The sequence below is a fragment of the Taudactylus pleione genome, unplaced genomic scaffold, assembly GCF_031769625.1.
Source record: "Taudactylus pleione unplaced genomic scaffold, aTauple2 ptg000849l, whole genome shotgun sequence".
Taxonomy (NCBI): domain Eukaryota; kingdom Metazoa; phylum Chordata; class Amphibia; order Anura; family Myobatrachidae; genus Taudactylus; species Taudactylus pleione.
The window spans coordinates 690,286-709,296 of NW_028285251.1; the positions used below are offsets into that span (position 1 = coordinate 690,286).

Consider the following 19,011-nt stretch of genomic DNA (forward strand, 5'->3'; position numbering starts at 1 on the left):
TCACCCTGTGGACCCCTATGGACCCTGAAGTAGAAAACGGGATACTACCTTAGGAAGGTAACCCATCCGTGTATGGATTGACAGCTCTATCCTGGTGAAAAATCAAAAAGGGGGAGCGACAAGAGAGTGCGGCTTTATCAGAGACTCTGCGGGCAGAGGACATAGTGAGGAGATAAAAAGTGTCTTAGCTGTCAAAAACTTTAAATCTACTAAGTCCAGACGTGCAAATGTGGGAGCCTGTAGCCCACTGAGAACCAAAGACAAATCCCACGATGCCACCGATAGGACAAAGGGTGGCTGAACTCGGAAAACACCCTGAAAAAATGTTCTAACATCCGGCAGAGAGCGATCCTTTGCTGGAACCAAACTGACAGCGCAGAAACTTGTACTCTCAAGGTGGCCAGGCGAAGACCGAGGTCTAAAGCAGCCTGGAGAAAAGCTAGTACCCGGGAAAACCTAAAAACCTTAGGGTCATACTTTCTGTGGGAACACCAATGACCAAAGGAGTGCCAAACTCTGTAACGGATGCGGGCAGAGGAAGGCTTTTGTGCCCTAAGCATCGTCTGAATCACAGAGCTGGAGAAACCTTTGCCTCTTAAAATGGAAGACTCAAGAGCAACACCATCAAAGACAGACGAGGTAGAGCCGGATGCAAGCAAGGACCCAAGCAGGAGCTACCAGTACTACTGTGCCACCTCCCTGCTTGAATATCCTAAGGACCCTTGGGAGAAGGGAAATTGGAGAAGAGAAGTACGCCAGCTTGAAGTCCCACCTCACTGTCAGCGCGTCCACGAAGGCAGCTGAGGGATCTCTGGTACTGGATCCGTACCTGGGGACCTTGTGGTTGTGACGTGGGTCCAGGAGGTCTACATCTGGTAGGCCCCAGTTGTTCACCAGGAGTATGTCCTGATGACTTAGGAAGCCCGCTACCCAGTTAAGGACTCCTGGGATGAATATTGCCAAGATAGCCGGAAGAGGACGTTCTGCCCAGATCAGAAGGTTTGCCACTTTCCTCATGGCTGCCTGACTTTGCGTGCCTCCCTGATAATTGAGATAGGCTACGGTGATCGGGTTGTTGGACTGGATCTGGACTGGCCTGCCTTGAAGGAGGTCCTGTGCAGGATGAGCGCTTTGTATCCTGCACAAAGCTCCAGGAGGTTTATGGGCAGGTGACTTTCCTGATTTATCCATCTTCCCTGTCACCTGTCATCACACCCCATCCGCAAAGACAGGCATCCATGGTGAGGAAAACCCAATTTGGATTCCAGAATGGGCGACCCTTGTCCAGATGAGACTTTTGTAGCCATCACGTGAGTCGAATCCCTGGAGTGAGAAGGATCCTCTGGGACCGTATTAGATGATACTGCCTGTTCCACTGGGAGAGAATCAATTGTTGCAGAGGCCTGGAGTGAAACTGAGCATATTCCACCATGTCAACGGTGGATACCATTGACCACCAGGACCTGCATCACTGATAGAATGGATACCCTTCACTTGCACACTCGCAATATTAGGGTCAAAATCTTGTCCCATGGCAGAAACACCCTTTGTGTCTGAGAATCCAGAAGTGCCCCCAGATGTACCATCCACTGTATTGGAGAAAGGGAAGACTTCTTCTAATTGATGATCCAGCCGTGTGTCTATAGGCAGGCAATGGTCAGTTGGAGATGGTGTTGTAAAACAGCTGGAGACTCTGCCAATAGTTTTCCAACTCCCTGATGCCTGAGGTGGGCCATCATAACCGCCATTATTTTGGTTATAGACCAAAGGGCAGTGCCTGAAATTGGTAATGTTGTTGCAGGACAGCAAACAGTAGAAATTGTTGGTGGGATGGTGTAATAGGCATATGCAGATATGCAATCTGAATGTCCAGGTAAGCCACAAAATCCCCAGGTTCCATTGCCAGAATAAGTTACCAAACAGTCTCCATACGGAACTTGGGTACACGGATAAACTTGTTGAGGGTTTTCAGATTTAGAATAGGGCGATGAGAAAATTGATTTTGGTAGCTACCGGTAAATCCTTTTCTCCGATTCCACAGGGGACACTGGAGGTGCTTACGCTGGGGTATAGAGGCGTGGATAACTAGAGCTGGCACTTTAAATATTTTAAAAGTGTGAAGCTGCTCCCCCTCTATGCCCCATCAGCCCTCAGTTTAGAAAATGAAGATTGAGAGGAGATGGAGAACAAGTGGAGTAAAAATAGAGAACACACAATAACCAAATCATCCAACATACGGAACAAACCAAAAAGGCAGGCTAAGAGCGCAGTGCCCAGTGCCCCCTGTGGAATCAGATAAGAGGATTTACCGGTAGGTACCAGAATCCCATTTTCTCTTGCATCCACTAGGGGACACTGGAGGTGCTTATGCTGGGGACGTCCCAAAGTTTTCCCCACGGGCGGGAGCGCTCTGCGGAAGGCGGCCAAAACATGATGCCGAAGCAGCCAACGTATTAAATCTGTAAAATTTTCAAACGTGTGAACTGAAGACCAAGTGGCCGCACGGCACAAATGTGACGTAGAGGCGCCGCCACCGACCACCCATGACACACCCACAGAACGTGTGGAATGAGCCGATGGAGGCCGACGGTCGGCAGTAACATAAGCCTGATGAATAGTCAGCCTGATCCAATGTGCCAACGTCTGCTTAAACGCTGGCCAACCCCTCCGAACAGCATCATAGAGGACAAAAAGCAACTCCGACTTATGGAGGGACGCTGTCCTGGCAACATAGATGCGGAGAGCTCTAACCACATCCAAAGTAGAAGAACCACCACAGTCCTCCACCAATGATGGTACCACAATAGGCTGATTGATATGGAAAGCCTACACAACCTTGGGAAGGAAGGTGGCTACCGTCCGGAGTTCTGCCCTATCAGCATGAAACACAAGGTAAGGTGGCTTATAGGACAGAGCACCCAATTCCGAAACTCTACAAGCCGAAGCTAGAGCAAGGAGGATCATCTTCCAAGACAAGTACTTAATATAAACCTCTTCCAAAGGTTCAAACATGGACGACTGAAGAAACAGAAGCATTAAGTTCAAGTCCCAGGGAGCTATAGGAGGTACAAAAGGAGGCTGCACATGCAAGACCCCCTGAGGAAACGTCTGCACCTCAGGAATGAGGGTCAATTTCTGTTGAAAGAAAATGGAAAGGGCAGAAACCTTCACCTTTAAAGTTCCAAGGCGAAGGTCAGAAACCAATCCCGTCTGGAGAAAAAGCAGAAACTGGGACAACCGAAAAGTCCTAGACGGAAGACCCCGACTGGAACACCATGAGATATAAGAACGCCAGATGCGATGATAATGCACAGCCAAAACTGGCTTCCTGACACGCAGCATGTTTGGAATAACAGAGTCTGGGACACCTCTGCGTCTTAAGATATCGGTTTCAAGAGCCACCCCGTTAAACGCAGTTGCGCTAAGTTGGGTGGACGAAAGGACCCTGCTGTAGAAAATCCGGGCGTAGAGGAAGGGGCCACGGGTCGTCTACCAATAGGGACCGAAGGTCCGAGAACCAACTTCTCCGAGACCAGTTCGGAGCCACGAGAATAACAGAGGCAGACTCGTGTTTTATCCTTTTTAGAAGACGAGGAAGAAGTGGAATCGGAGGGAAAAGGCAAACAAAGTTGTAGATCCACGGAACTGTCAGAGCATCGACTGCATCCGCCTGCGGATCCCGAGCTCTTGACACGTATACTAGGAGCTGATGATTCAATCGGGATGCCATGAGGTCCACCTGAGGATACCCCCATCGACGTATCCTTTTTCATGCCCTAAGGGCTCCTAAAGATGGCTGCTATCTGTGGCCATTACCTCCCCCTCCGCACTACACCGCGTATCAGCATGGAGAGGGAGAAACAGGAAGCCGCGCTGTTGCGCTCTGCACTACCTACTCAGCACAGGCACTTCTACACTAAGTGCTGTTATAACTCTGGCCAGCGGGGCGGGAGCCAGGAGATGCGCAGCTCGATACTCAATGCGTGTCCCCTTTGAAGTCTCTCTGCAGGCGGCATGTCGATTTCAGCACGCTCTTCTTTCTGTTAGAGATGTGCTATGGCGATAAGGAGCAGTCAGTGCTTTTAGTATAAACACTGTGCACTCCTTCCTGTCTTCTAGTAAGGACAGGGCGCCAGGTACCCGGACCCCACCTTTAGAGAGGTGGTGAAGGGTACCTAATACGTGTAAAAAAAGATGTTATAAAATAATAAGCTAAAAAAAAAAAGAAAAAATATATTCTAAACTAAGGACTGATGGGGCATAGAGGGGGAGGAGCTCCACACTTCTAAATTATTTAAAGTGCCAGCTCCAGTTATCCACGCCTCTATACCCCAGCGTAAGCACCTCCAGTGTCCCCTAGTGGATGAAAGAGAAAAGATTGGAATAATAACCCCTTGCTTGTTGAACCACAGGAACCAGGATTATTACCCCTGCCTGCAACAGGGCGTAAATGGCCTCCTGGAGGGCCAAGGCCTTGATAGAACCTGATGTTGTACAAAAAAAAAAAAAAAAAACTTCTGAGGAGGAAGCATCCGGAAGGTGAGGGCATACCCCTGAGAGACCACTGCTCGGACCCAGGAATCTGTTGTTTGATACCAGGAGTGCGCAAAATGAAGAAGTCAGCCTCCCACCCTGGAATCCCCCAGGTGGATGCCCATCCCATCAGGCGGAGGGTTCGTCGTCCAGCTTGGAAGTTGGACATCTGGCCGGCCAAGACCTCTTAGTTTGCGGCTTGGTGGTCCGGCGAGAACTAGACGGTCTGGAGAATGGCTGTCCTTTTGCTCTTCCCTGAGGACTTTAGGACCAAAAAGGGAACTGCATAGGCTTTGATGTATCTGTTGATTTGAAGACTGCCAGAATAGCCACTATCTTATCCAATTCTGTTCCAAATAGTATGTTTCCATAAAAAGGCAGGGATTCCAGAGCCTTTTTGGATCCCACATCTGCTTTCCTGGACCTTAACCAAAGGGCTCTACGAGCAACAACCGAAGCTTCCGATGCTTTAGAAGGCAGGAGTCCAGTATCTATTGCAGCTTCTCCCAAATAGGAGGCCACTTCCCATATGTGGGAGATATAGGTCAGCTGTTCTCTGGTAGCATCTGGTAGAGAGTCTTCCAATGCCCCCGTCCATTCTTCAACAGCTTTGGATACCCAGGCCGCAACCATAGCCGGCCAGGTAACAGCTCCAGACAATGAAAACACTGATTTAAGACAGCTTTCAAGTCTTCTATCTGTGGGATCCTTAAGGAAAGATGCTGATGGTATAGGTAACGAAGCACTCCTGACCAAATGCGTCACACGAGCATTTACAGTAGGAAGGACTTCCCACTTAATACATTCAGTAGGTGGGAGAGGATACAAAGATGCTAATCTTTTTGCAACATGGAACCGTTTATCAGGAGTACTCCATGCTTCTCCCATAAGTTCAGTGAGCTGCTCAGACTTAGGAAACTCAGCTTTTACCACCTTCTGGTGTTTAAACACTGGAGCCTTAGGTATAGGAGCTGGCCAGTCATCCTGAATATTTAGGATTTATTTGACCACCCTTACCAAAGAAGGGACATCCACTGTAGAAGGATGGTCCTCCTTTCTTGAGATAGATCCTGGAGAAGAACCTGGCACATTATCTGACTCCTCCGATGATGTGTCAGAATCTACTAGCTGGGTGGACTGACAAGGGGATACCATCCGCTTGGGCGATTTAACGGCTACCAGTCTGTTTGCCTGCAACATTTGTTGAAACACAGCAGCTGACTGAGCCGTACGCTGAATTGAGTGGGCATAAACATCCATACAGGAAGGATGTATAACATAGCAGGCTGGAACTGCTGTGGGTATCCCATTATGGGAGGCAGCATGGGTGCAGCCAAACGGTCCACTAGCTGTGTCAAAACCTGAGACAAGGAGGACACCCAAGATGGCTCCTGTACAGGTGCTGGTAGACTGGACTAGTGAGGAGGTTCTTTATAACAAACAGCACACAAACCATCCTGTATAAAATCCTGAGGGGACGAAACCAGTCCTGGGGCCTCAGCCTCCTGTTTACCCTTACTTTTATCAATAAATGTGAAGTACAATTGAGAGACAAAAAAAAAATTCCCCACACACATGTAGCAAAGGGTTGAGGAGAAATAGCAGTGATAGTTATAACTGACAGTACAGAAAATACAGGTGGCAACAACACAGCAGAGCTAGCATAAGTCACATACAATGCATATACAATATACAGGCAATGGGCTCTGAATCAACTATTCAAAACACAAGGTTGGTAGGATTTGAGGAGAGGTATACAGGGAAACTAGACCCAAACCCTCCTGAGACCAGCAGCTTCAACAGAGCACTGACAAGTGGTCACTGAGCATCTCATATACAGATAAGGGTAAAAGGAGCAACCCAGAAGTGGGAAAACCTTGGATGGATCACCGTCTGGGCTGGGGGAGGGGTTGCAAGGGAGAGGCTACCTTTCCTATGCTGCATTAACTCCTGGGTGTGCTGGTATCCCGTAGCACTGCGGCTACTACCTTCCCCTGCGCCAGACAATTATGCCCCGATGGTCTTAGTGGGGGAGCAGACATACCGGTAGCACCATTACAGCAACCTCCGGCGGGTCTCCACCACCGTAGGTACGGACTGCCACAAGCAGTTTCCCGTAAGTGCCTTACCTACATCTCCGTGTACTTGGCCGCAGTCCTGGGTCCCAGTATCGCCACTAGCCAAACTCTGCTGGTACCTGCCGTAATCACCAGTCTGGTTACTGGTGTTGTGGCGCCGGCGGAAGTAGATGGAGCAGCAGCATCGGCGTCCATTAGGACACCTAATACTGCTTGCTCTGAAGAAAAAAAAATGCTTGGGACTACTAAACAGTCCATCCAGTTAGAAGGTGCAACTGATCCTTCCACAACAAACAAAAACCTGAATACTTGTGGCCAGAGGTGGGGTGTATGTGGAGGAGAACCCAAGAACCACATTTCCCCATGGTATCCCTGTGGATCCTCTATGGACCCTGAAGAAGAAATTCAATGTTGTGAGCTTAATTGAGGCAGCCTAGGTCCATATAATGCTGCATACACACGGTACGACTTGAACAACCATAGATATCGTTGATAGATTTCCCTCCAACTTTCCATAGTGCAGGGCATACGATTTTGGTTGTACACACTGATAGATATCTATGATATATATATTTCAGTGACGCTATCTTTATACAGGCAAATCTTTACAAAATCGTCCAAGTTGGCCTGCATGCATGAAAGACCATTGATATCATTATCGTTCATTCGGGAATACGCATCGTTGGTTGTATGTGTTCACTTCATAATAATGAACGATATGAACGATTTATCGTTGAACAATATCATTATAGTTCAGTTTTATCGTTACGTGTGTATGCACCTTTACTCCTAAATTACACTGCAACAATCAGCATAACTAATAGCACATGATAGGAGGATGACAAAGGAAGCACAGAGATGGGACAGAGGGCCTGATTCAGAGCCGCTCGTAAGCGGCCGCTCGTTCGTTCTGACCGATGTTCGCTCATCTGCGCATGCGTACGGATTGTAATACGCATGCGCGAACCAGTCAGTGCGGCCGAAAATCGTTTGTTCGCAAAATAGCGAATGTCTGCTATTTTGAGTGACAGGAGGAGGCGTATGTGGGTGGTAACAGGGGAAGGTGCTTGAAAACGGGGAGTGGAATTCAGAACGCAGGCGTGCTTAAAGATCAAAACGGGCGTTTAGTGGGTGTGCATAATTAATACAGCAGCGTCAGCGACCACGTCACTTGGTTTTTTTTTAGTAAGAACTACTCGCAAAATAGCGGTTGAAAAAACCAACCACAAGAATAGCGAGCAGTTCATACGCTGTTCGATGTACTCGATTAATCTAATAAATAGCGGACATGACGTATGATGCGAGCGGCCAGGGGGCGTATTTTTCAAAATTTCTACCGCAAGTTTTGCTCGCTCGTTCAGACTTAGAGGCGTGAACAGACCGCAAAGTGCGAACGGTTCATTTGAATAGCCACCCCTTTTTTTTAAACGAACGACCGCAAATAGCGAGCGGCTCTGAATCAGGCCCAGAGAGCATTGTGTATGTGAGAGAGAGCAAAAATTAAACAATAGGAGCTAGTGGGACCTAGAATGGTCCTTGGACTGGAGCTGGCACAACGATCAGAGGGAATAGTATCAGGTGAGGGTATGGTAGGCTGTAGTGAGAGAAAGACTAAAGGTTGGGGAAGAGTTTTCTCATGCTGGGTAGTGTTCCATTAGTGGGGGGCACCCAGGAAAAGTCTGAGGTGGTCACCAGAGAGTAGAAGCAACATAGGTTAGAGGCAGAGTAAAGAGGGTAAGAGGGAGGTTCCATGATGGTGAGGTCAGAAATGTATGAAATGGAGAAGTTGGTGTTGGTTTTGAATATGAGGGGAATGACTTGAATTGGATTCTAGAGAGTGTAGTGATTGGCCGGAGTTCAGCAGGTGTAGAGCAGCGAGAGGAAAGAAGTCTCACTGCTGTAAATGTGAAATGTTTGCAATAGGACAATGGGTGAGAGGGCTGCAGTAATCAGTACATGAAATAGAGAAGATCTAGACTATATGAAGATGGTGACATGACAACAGCAGGGACTATATGTGAGGAGTGCAGCTGAGGGCACCAGGGACTGTATGTGAGGAATGCAGCTGAGGGCACCAGGGACTGTATGTGAGGAGTGCAGCTGAGGGCACCAGGGACTGTATGTGAGGAGTGCAGCTGAGGGCACCAGGGACTGTATGTGAGGAGTGCAGCTGAGGGCACCAGGGACTGTATGTGAGGAGTGCAGCTGAGGGCACCAGGGACTGTATGTGAGGAGTGCAGCTGAGGGCACCAGGGACTGTATGTGAGGAGTGCAGCTGAGGGCACCAGGGACTGTATGTGAGGAGTGTTAATAGAAGGAATATTGTGTATATTTGCTTCTTCCAAACAATTACTATCAGCTGAGGCAAAGAATGCAGAATTGCTGAATAGCCCAGACTCTCCAACATGACCCGTTCCATTAGCTACAAGATGCTCTGCTCCTGGACTTCCCTGTTATTTATGACTGCAGCCACCTGTGCTGAAACACCTGTCTTATCAATAACCTAGTTCAACACAGGTGACTGCAATCATACATTAGGTGGAAGCCCAGGAGCAGACCATTTTGTACCTAATGGAACGGGTCATGTTGGAGGGTAGGATAGTCTTCCCATGAGCGATAGCTGGGGCTTCTGAGATGGGTTTCTTGTTAAAGTACTACAGCACAAGTTCTCAAACAGTGCATGTTTTCCAGGTGTCCTCACAGAATCACAAGTTAAATAATTATCTCCACCGGTGGATCTTTCAAAATGTGTCAGTGAGTAATGAATACACCTGTGCACCTGCTTTGTGACCTGGAAAATGTGAACTGTGTGGGGTCCTGAAGACCGCGTTTGAGAACCACTGCACTACATCAACCCTTTTGTTTTTAAATAGGTGAAACAAGTGAAATAACCATGCGCTAGTATTGAATTTAAATCAAATTTAAAATTAACAACAGTGTTCTCCCCAGAAATTTTTTCCAGCCGGGTGGCATCAAGAAGTAGCCGGGTGTGGGCCTTCAGAATTATGCGGGCGCTGGGAAAAGGGGTATCTCCCTTACCATTCCAGCCCGACAGGTCTCATGCTACTCCCCCACTGGCTCTCAGTCAAAAGTGCCCATTATGCAGTGCCCCCAGACTGGCCCCAGCCCAGAACTTACCTCAGGGCTTGACAAATCCTGGGGGACCAGGTCGCCATGGCTACCAGATTTTGCAGGGAGGGTGAAAGCAGACCCTCGTCAGCCCCAGTGCAGATTAGTGTCTGTAGTATTGCAGTGGTCATTTCATGCACAGGAGTGCATGCGCTGAGAGTCGCCTGCGGTGACTGTTGTGTTTGTCCGTCCTGACCTGCGCTGGCTTCTCCTGTACGTCACATCCTGCACCGACTCCTCCTCTCCATCCCGGGCCTGCACTGACTCCTCCTCTCCATCCCGGGAGCTCACTGACTCCTCCTCTCCATCCCGGGCCTGCTGTGACTCCTCCTCTCCATCCCGAGCCTGCTGTGACTCCTCCTCTCCATCCCGAGCCTGCTGTGACTCCTCCTCTCCATCCCGGGCCTGCTGTGACTCCTGCTGTCTGTCCCAGTCTGTGCTTATCCTCCTGTACGTCCTGGCTGTCTGCTGTATCCTAACTCCGGCTGCATAGAGGTCTCCGGTAAAAGGGTCTATGTGTGGCCGGGGATTGCGGAGCGGCTTCAGAGGGATAGTGGTGGGACCACGAAGGGGGCGGCATGGCTGCGGAGGAGTGGTTTGTCGGTGGGTACCCCCTAGTTGTGTGGCTATTGGGGTGGGGGGGGGGGGATTAGCTGCTCAGTAATGTGACCGCAGGGGAAGGGGGTTGTTTGCCCGGGGTTAAGCTGCAGAGCAATGTTGCTGCAGAGCGGTGTTTTGCCTGGGGGTACCGCCTCAGTAGTGTGGCTGTGGGGGTTGGTTGCCTGGGGGGTAAGTGCTCAGGAATGTGGCCCCGGGGGAGCTGTGCAGTGAGGGGGCCACCATTATACTATATCCATTTGTGAGCTGTGCTCCTCACTCACTCCTGTAATTGTATTGGGGGGGGGGGGGGGACGGCGGTCTGGCTCCTAGATTTTAGAAAAATGTGTCAAGCCCTGACTTACTTTCACATGCTCGGTGCTCGTGCTCCCGCTGCCTCGCTCTGACTGGATCTAATTGGTCCAGCAGGCGTGCAGGGCAGGCTCCTCACGTCGCGGGTGACGTCATGGGAATGCTTGCCTCTGAAGCGATCGGAGGCTTCTTTAGCCTCCGGTCGCTTCAGAGGCCAGCGTTCCACAGCAGGGGTCGGCGAGAGTGACCGGGAATGCGGCAGGGGAAAGTGCCGGGCGGTAGGCTGTTTCTGTAGGGCGATGCACCCGCAGAAAACAGCCTGGGGAGAACACTGAACAAAACTGAAATACTGACGGTGCTGTATAAATATCACATGAAAATCACAGAGAAAAGGAGGAAGCACAGGAGAGGTAATCATTCTGATTTTACAATCACTAAGCCATTACAGAATATCCACAGCCACTTCAGACATTCATACTAGTATAAAACAAAATGCATGTAAATAAAGACTGATATTATATATATGAGACAAGTTTTACTGGAGGAAATATAATTCTATGTAACAGTACGCTGCGGCAGAATTACAGGACGCAGGACTAATTTCTACCATTTAGGAAACAATAGGGGTGGTGTGTAAGAAAACAAGCAGGTTCACAGGGGTCAATAGATGAACTATTCAGGTAACACAAATGTGCAATAAATGCAGGACCTAGACATTTGTGCTCCTCTATACATACTGTATAAAAGGCTAACGCTGTTTCTCAGCTCTATGGGGGAATTCTAGTGCGCAGCTCTGGCAGCCACTAGATGGCGCCGGACGGTGTAATTAAATTGTTGCTCTGTTCGGGTGTGCACAGCCTGCGGTGCTGACAATTCTACTTGCAGCCCACCGAACCAGCAAGCGGATATGAACCCAGGATCAACCCTGCTCAACCCGGTTTATTTCAACCAGGGCCTTTCACACTGCACAGAAACCCGTGTTATTGCAGCAAGTGTGAAAGGGGTATTATGTTTTGGCGGGCACCGGGTAGGAGAGGTGGCGGCTGGCACCCTCCTTCTGGTGGGGACAGCTCCTCTAAGGTGGGTCGGGGTGGAGGGGGTAGACCGCATCCTCCACCCAGCGGGGGCAGCTCTGAGTAGTGATGCCAATAAATGACATTTCTATATGAAACATCAGTGCCGCGCGTCTTTCGGTTGCTGCCTCGATCATCTGTTGATGATCAGTGATTGGTGTATTATTACAGCGGCATGCACTGCCAGAGCACGCACGGGAAACCACACGCGGTGAAGCGTGTTTGAATTAATATGCAGCACCAACATGTGTTATACCTAATTGTATTATCATTTTTTTATTCCTTTATCTGTATTTAGCTTACGGTTCTAAAAATGTTTTATTATTCTTAATTCTTAGTTTTATCCATTTACACATATATCTACTAAATGAGTCACGTAGCTTAAAGGAAGTGCAGCGGTCACCTCGTCACAGGCTCTAACCAATAAAAGTCCCGTGAATTTGGAATCAGGGTGACGCTTTCACACAGAAAAATTACTGGGTCCAAGGTCCTGATTCATTACGGATCGCTACTGCGATCGCAACATCGATTATGCAGTCAGTCTCACTACAAAGATATACTAATGATTACAACATGCAATCACTAAGCCGTCACAGCACAACATAAGGACGCCCTCTTTACCTTCCACACATCCGTAATACTTAGCTAGTCTGCGAAACAATCGGGAAGATGGAGAACCATCGCAGCCTCACCTGAGCATCCTCGCCTCTCTGCCCAATAACGTCACCAAATCTTCTGTCCTACTACCTGAGTATCCTCGCCTCTCTGCCCAATAACGTCACCATCTCTTCTGTCCCACTACCCTGAGTATCCTCGCCTCTCTGTCCAATAACATCACCATCTCTTCTATCCTACTACCTGAGCATCCTCGCTTCTCTGCCCAATAACATCGCCATCTCTTCTGTCCCACTACCTGAGCATCCTCGCCTCTCTGCCCAATAACATCACCATCTCTTCTGTCCTACTACCGGAGCATCCTCGCCTCTCTGCCCAATAACATCACCATCTCTTCTGTCCTACTACCGGAGCATCCTCGCCTCTCTGCCCAATAACATCACCTTCTTTTCTATGCTACTACCTGAGCATCCTCGCCTCTCTGCCCAATAACGTCACCATCTCTTCTGTCCCACTACCTGAGCATCCTCGCCTCTCTGCCCAATAACATCACCATCTCCTCTGTCCCACTACCTGAGTATCCTCACCTCTCTGCCCAATAACGTCACCATCTCTTCTGTCCTACTACCTGAGCATCCTCGCCTCTCTGCCCAATAACATCACCATCTCTTCTGTCCTACTACCTGAGCATCCTCGCCTCTCTGCCCAATAACATCACCATCTCTTCTGTCCTACTACCGGAACATCCTCGCCTCTCTGCCCAATAACATCACCATCTCTTCTGTCCCACTACCTGAGTATCCTCGCCTCTCTGCCCAATAACATCACCATCTCTTCGGTACTACTACCTAAGTATCCTCGCCTCTCTGCCCAATAACATCACCATCTCTTCTGTCCCACTACCTGAATATCCCCACCTCTGCCCAATAACATCACCATCTCTTCTGTCCTACTACCTGAGTATCCTCGCCTCTCTGCCCAATAACATCACCATGTCTTCTGTCCCACTACCTGAGTATCCTCGCCTCTCTGCCCAATAACGTCACCATCCCATCTCAGAGATGATCATCCGTGGGTGAAACAATCGATGATTCCCCTGTTGATGGTTTTATACCATGTAAGTTAACCTACAGTACATCGATAGCCTTTCCTACCTCATCCACTAACTGGTCATCACTCGATTGGACATATTGCAATCTCCTATGTGGCCTTTCCCACTACCACTTTTCTCTACCCAAATGCATCTGCTTGACTCATTTTTCTTTACAACTACTCGTTATCTGCCTCCCCTCTCCCCCAGGCCCTACAAAGGTTCCGAGAGTCCAATTCAAAGTTATACAGCGCTCCCCCACTACTCTCCTTCCTGCTTCTCTAACCTCATGTCATCTGGCCACAATGCTCTGAGATTAACCTCAGCCCACTTCCCACGTGATTTACCTCTACCTACCAATACCTGCAGGACTCACTATCCCTCTATCAGACTCTCCATCTCTTTCTCTGAGGCTTCAAACAGGATATCAAAAGCCATCTGCGACATCCATATCCGTCTCCCTCTGCCCTACAAATTGTAAACCCCCACCAAGTCCCCTTCCATCATGTCTGAACATTAGTATCTCCTCCCCTTGCAATAGGTAACTCTGAACCAACGAGTCCCCATCAAATGGAGTATAGGTTCAGTCAGTCCTGATTTTTTTTTTTAGTTGTGGCTGTAATATTATATATTGTTTTTTGTTCTGCTTCGTTTTCCTACATCTGTATTGTAGTCTGTACACACTTTCGAGGAGATTCAATTAGGCATGGGGCTAAATCACAGCTAACTGAATGCACTGCCCAAATCAATTAGCTGCGGGAACCCTGCGCCCTAAGCCCCAGAGGGTGGATTTTTCTGTGCAGCCTCAGGATCATTTTAAACGTGCGGGGAAACCCATATATGCCAGTATTTTGCACGCAATATATGGGTTAGCGCACATTAACCCATGGTTTACCGTACAGGGAAAATGCCAATTAATTGAATAGATCCCAGCATGAGATCCCGCGCCTAACTGAATTCCCCCTTTATGTCCAGTTGTTACTCTAGTTTGGTATGGACTTTGTACAGTTTCGCTAACCCCTAAAGGCACACTGCAAATATATATTAATAAACCTCACTACTAGCAAATCCCTGCAGAGCCATTTCTATAAACACACCAAATTCCTGCAAAGCCTCCACTAGATACACATGAATATACTAGCCCAATATTCTAGAAACACCCCTGTAACTGCGGCCTCGCCTTGACTTCACTCACCAATAACCTTCTAGACACACCCCAATAACATGACCCCCTTTCTAGACACCCAAATAACGATCCTTTTCTAGATACACACCAATAACCTGCACGCCCCTCTTCTACATATACCCCAATAGCCTACAAGCTCCTCTTCTACATACACGAAAGCCTACTCTCTTCTATATACTCCCCAATAACCTGCACCCCCATTTCTAGATACACAATATCAAGCACCCACATTTCTAGATATACACCAATAACATGCACCCCAACTTCTAGATACACAGAGATCACCTTCACCCCCTATTCTATATACACAGCAATAATCTGCACTCCCTATTCTAGAGATGCAAAAATAGCCTGCACCCCTTGTCTAGGTACACACCTAACCTTACACCCCCATTTCCAGATACACCCCAAAACCATGCAGCTCATTTCTAGATACACCCCAACACTCTGCACCCTCTACATTAGATACACACCAAAAACCTGCACCCCCATTTCTATTTACACACCAATAACCTGCACCCCCATTCTAAATACACACCAATAACCTGCACCCTTAATCCTAGACACACACCAATAACCTGCACCCTTAATCCTAGACACACAACAATAACCTGCACCCCCATTCTAAATACACACCAATAAACTGCACCCTTAATCCTAGATACACACCAATAACCTGCACCCCCATTCTAAATACACACCAATAAACTGCACCCTTAATCCTAGATACACACCAATAACCTGCACCCCCATTCTAGATACACAGCAATAACGTGCACCCCCATTCTAGACACACACCAATATCCTGCACTCCCATTCTAGATACACACCAATAACCTGCACCCCCATTCTAAATACACACCAATAAACTGCACCCTTAATCCTAGATACACACCAATATCCTGCACCCCCATTCTAGACACACACTAATATCCTGCACTCCCATTCTAGATACACACCAATATCCTGCACCCCCATTCTAAATACACACCAATATCCTGCACTCCCATTCTAAATACACACCAATAACCTGCACCCCCATTCTAGCTACACACCAATATCCTGCACTCCCATTCTAGATACACACCAATATCCTGCACTCCCATTCTAGATACACACCAATAACCTGCACCCCCATTCTAAATACACACCAATAACCTGCACCCCCATTCTAAATACACACCAATAACCTGCACCTCCATTCTAGACACATACCAATAACCTGCACCCCCATTCTAGACACACACACCAATATCCTGCACCCCCATTCTAGATACATACCAATAACCTGTACCCCCATTCTAGATACACCAATAACCTGCACCCTTAATCCTAGATACACACCAATATCCTGCACCCCCATTCTAGATACACACCAATATCCTGCACCCCCATTCTAGATACACACCAATAACCTGCACCCCCATTCTAGACACATACCAATAACCTGCACCCCCATTCTAGATACATACCAATAACCTGCACCCCCATTCTAGATACACCAATAACCTGCACCCCCATTCTAAATACACACCAATAACCTGCACCCCCATTCTAGATACACACCAATAACCTGCACCCTTAATCCTAGATACACACCAATATCCTGCACCCCCATTCTAGATACATACCAATAACCTTCACCCCCATTCTAGATACACCAATATCCTGCACCCCCATTCTAGATACACACCAATATCCTGCACCCCCATTCTAAATACACACCAATATCCTGCACCCCCATTCTAGATACACACCAATATCCTGCACCCCCATTCTAGATACATACCAATAATCTGCACCCCCATTCTAAACACACACCAATAAACTGCACCCTTAATCCTAAACACACACCAATAACCTGCACCTCCATTCTAGATACACACCAATAACCTGCACCCCCATTCTAGATACACACCAATAACCTGCACCCTTAATCCTAGACACACACCAATAACCTGCACCCCCATTCTAGATACATACCAATATCCTGCACCCACATTCTAGATACACCAATATCCTGCACCCCCATTCTAGATACACACCAATATCCTGCACCCCCATTCTAGATACATACCAATAACCTGCACCCCCATTCTAGATACACACCAATAAACTGCACCCTTAATCCTAGACACACACCAATAACCTGCACCTCCATTCTAGATACACACCAATATCCTGCACCCCCATTCTAGATACATACCAATAATCTGCACCCCCATTCTAAACACACACCAATAAACTGCACCCTTAATCCTAAACACACACCAATAACCTGCACCTCCATTCTAGATACACACCAATATCCTGCACCCCCATTCTAGATACACACCAATAACCTGCACCCCCATTCTAGATACACACCAATAACCTGCACCCTTAATCCTAGACACACACCAATAACCTGCACCCCCATTCTAGATACATACCAATAACCTGCACCCCCATTCTAGATACACCAATATCCTGCACCCCCATTCTAGATACACCAATATCCTGCACCCCCATTCTAGATACACACCAATAACCTGCACCCCCATTCTAGATACATACCAATAACCTGCACCCCCATTCTAGACACACACCAATAACCAGCACCCCCATTCTAGATACACACCAATATCCTGCACCCCCATTCTAGATACACCAATATCCTGCACCCCCATTCTAGATACACACCAATAACTTGCACCCCCATTCTAGATACATACCAATAACCTGCACCCCCATTCTAGACACACACCAATAACCTGCACCCCCATTCTAGATACACACCAATAACCTGCACCCCCATTCTAGATACACACCAATATCCTGCACCCCCATTCTAGATACATACCAATATCCTGCACCCCCATTCTAGATACACACCAATAACCTGCACCCCCATTCTAGACACAACAACCTGCACCCCCATTCTAGATACACACCAATATCCTGCACCCCCATTCTAGATACACACCAATATCCTGCACCCCCATTCTAGATACATACCAATATCCTGCACCCCCATTCTAGATACACACCAATATCCTACACCCCCATTCTAGATACATACCAATAACCTGCACCCCCATTCTAAACACACACACCAATAAACTGCACCCTTAATCCTAGATACACACCAATATCCTACACCCCCATTCTAGACACACACCAATAACCTGCACCCCCATTCTAGATACACCAATAACCTGCACCCCCATTCTAGATACACCAATAACCTGCACCCCCATTCTAGATAAACACAAATACCATCTTGAACCCCCTCTTGTGAATACACCACTCTCCCCGCCACCCCCCGGTATACACTCACTGGAGTACGCCTCGCTGTCTCCGCCACCTGTACCCCGATATTACCCGAGTTGCCGCCGTTCCACCGGCCGGAAGCTAAAGTCTCCGGTAACGCCGCCGCCGCACTGATTACTGGGAATTGTAGTTTCTGCCCCCGGCTCTTTACATAGTAGCATAGCAAAGCTATCCGCATAGAACTACAACTCCCAGAATTCTCTAAGATCAGTCATCCCCGGCCCCGTGCTGGGATAGAGGGGAATCGGATCAGGGGTTTATTTTTATACAATGTTTCTATCTAACTGATATCACTATGATAGTACCCCCTGCCCCACAGAGCTACCACCCCTGACACCCCCTGCCCCACAGAGCTACCACCCCTGACACCCCATGCCCCACACAGATACCACCCCTGACACCCCCTGTCCCACACAGATACCACCCCTGACACCCCCTGCCCCACAGAGCTATCACCCCTGACATCCCCTACCCCACAGAACTGATACCCCCTGCCCCACAGAGCTATCACCCCTGACACCCCCTGCCCCACAGAATTACCACCACTGACACCCCCTTCCCCACAGAGCTACCACCCCTGACACCCCCTGCCCCACAGAGCTACCACCCCTGACACCCCCTGCCCCACAGAGCTACCACCCCTGACACCCCCTGCCCCACAGAGCTATCACCCCTGACATCCCCTACCCCACAGAACTGACACCCCCTGCCCCACAGAGCTACCACCCCTGACACCCCCTGCCCCACAGAGCTACCACCCCTGACACCCCCTGCCCCACAGAGCTATCACCCCTGACACCCCCTACCCCACAGAACTGACACCCCCTGCCCCACAGAGCTACCACCCCTGACACCCCCTGCCCCACAGAGCTACCACCCCTGACACCCCATGCCCCACACAGATACCACCCCTGACACCCCCTGTCCCACACAGATACCACCCCTGACACCCCCTGCCCCACAGAGCTATCACCCCTGACATCCCCTACCCCACAGAACTGATACCCCCTGCCCCACAGAGCTATCACCCCTGACACCCCCTGCCCCACAGAATTACCACCACTGACACCCCCTTCCCCACAGAGC

General features: G+C 48.7%; 1 protein-coding gene across 2 annotated transcripts in view; it reads right to left on the minus strand.

Moving 5' to 3' along the window:
* The window catches only part of LOC148474350 (uncharacterized), a 131,645-nt gene that overhangs the window by 100,878 nt on the left and 11,756 nt on the right, over positions 1–19,011 (minus strand). The window contains exon 1 of one of the 2 annotated variants that reach the window (XM_088458765.1): positions 17,933–18,032. The exons of the other annotated variant lie outside the window; for it this stretch is intronic. The gene's annotated coding sequence lies outside the window, so the exon portion shown is untranslated. Of the gene's footprint in view, positions 1–17,932; positions 18,033–19,011 lie in introns of those variants that run through there. 2 annotated transcript variants of the gene reach the window in all.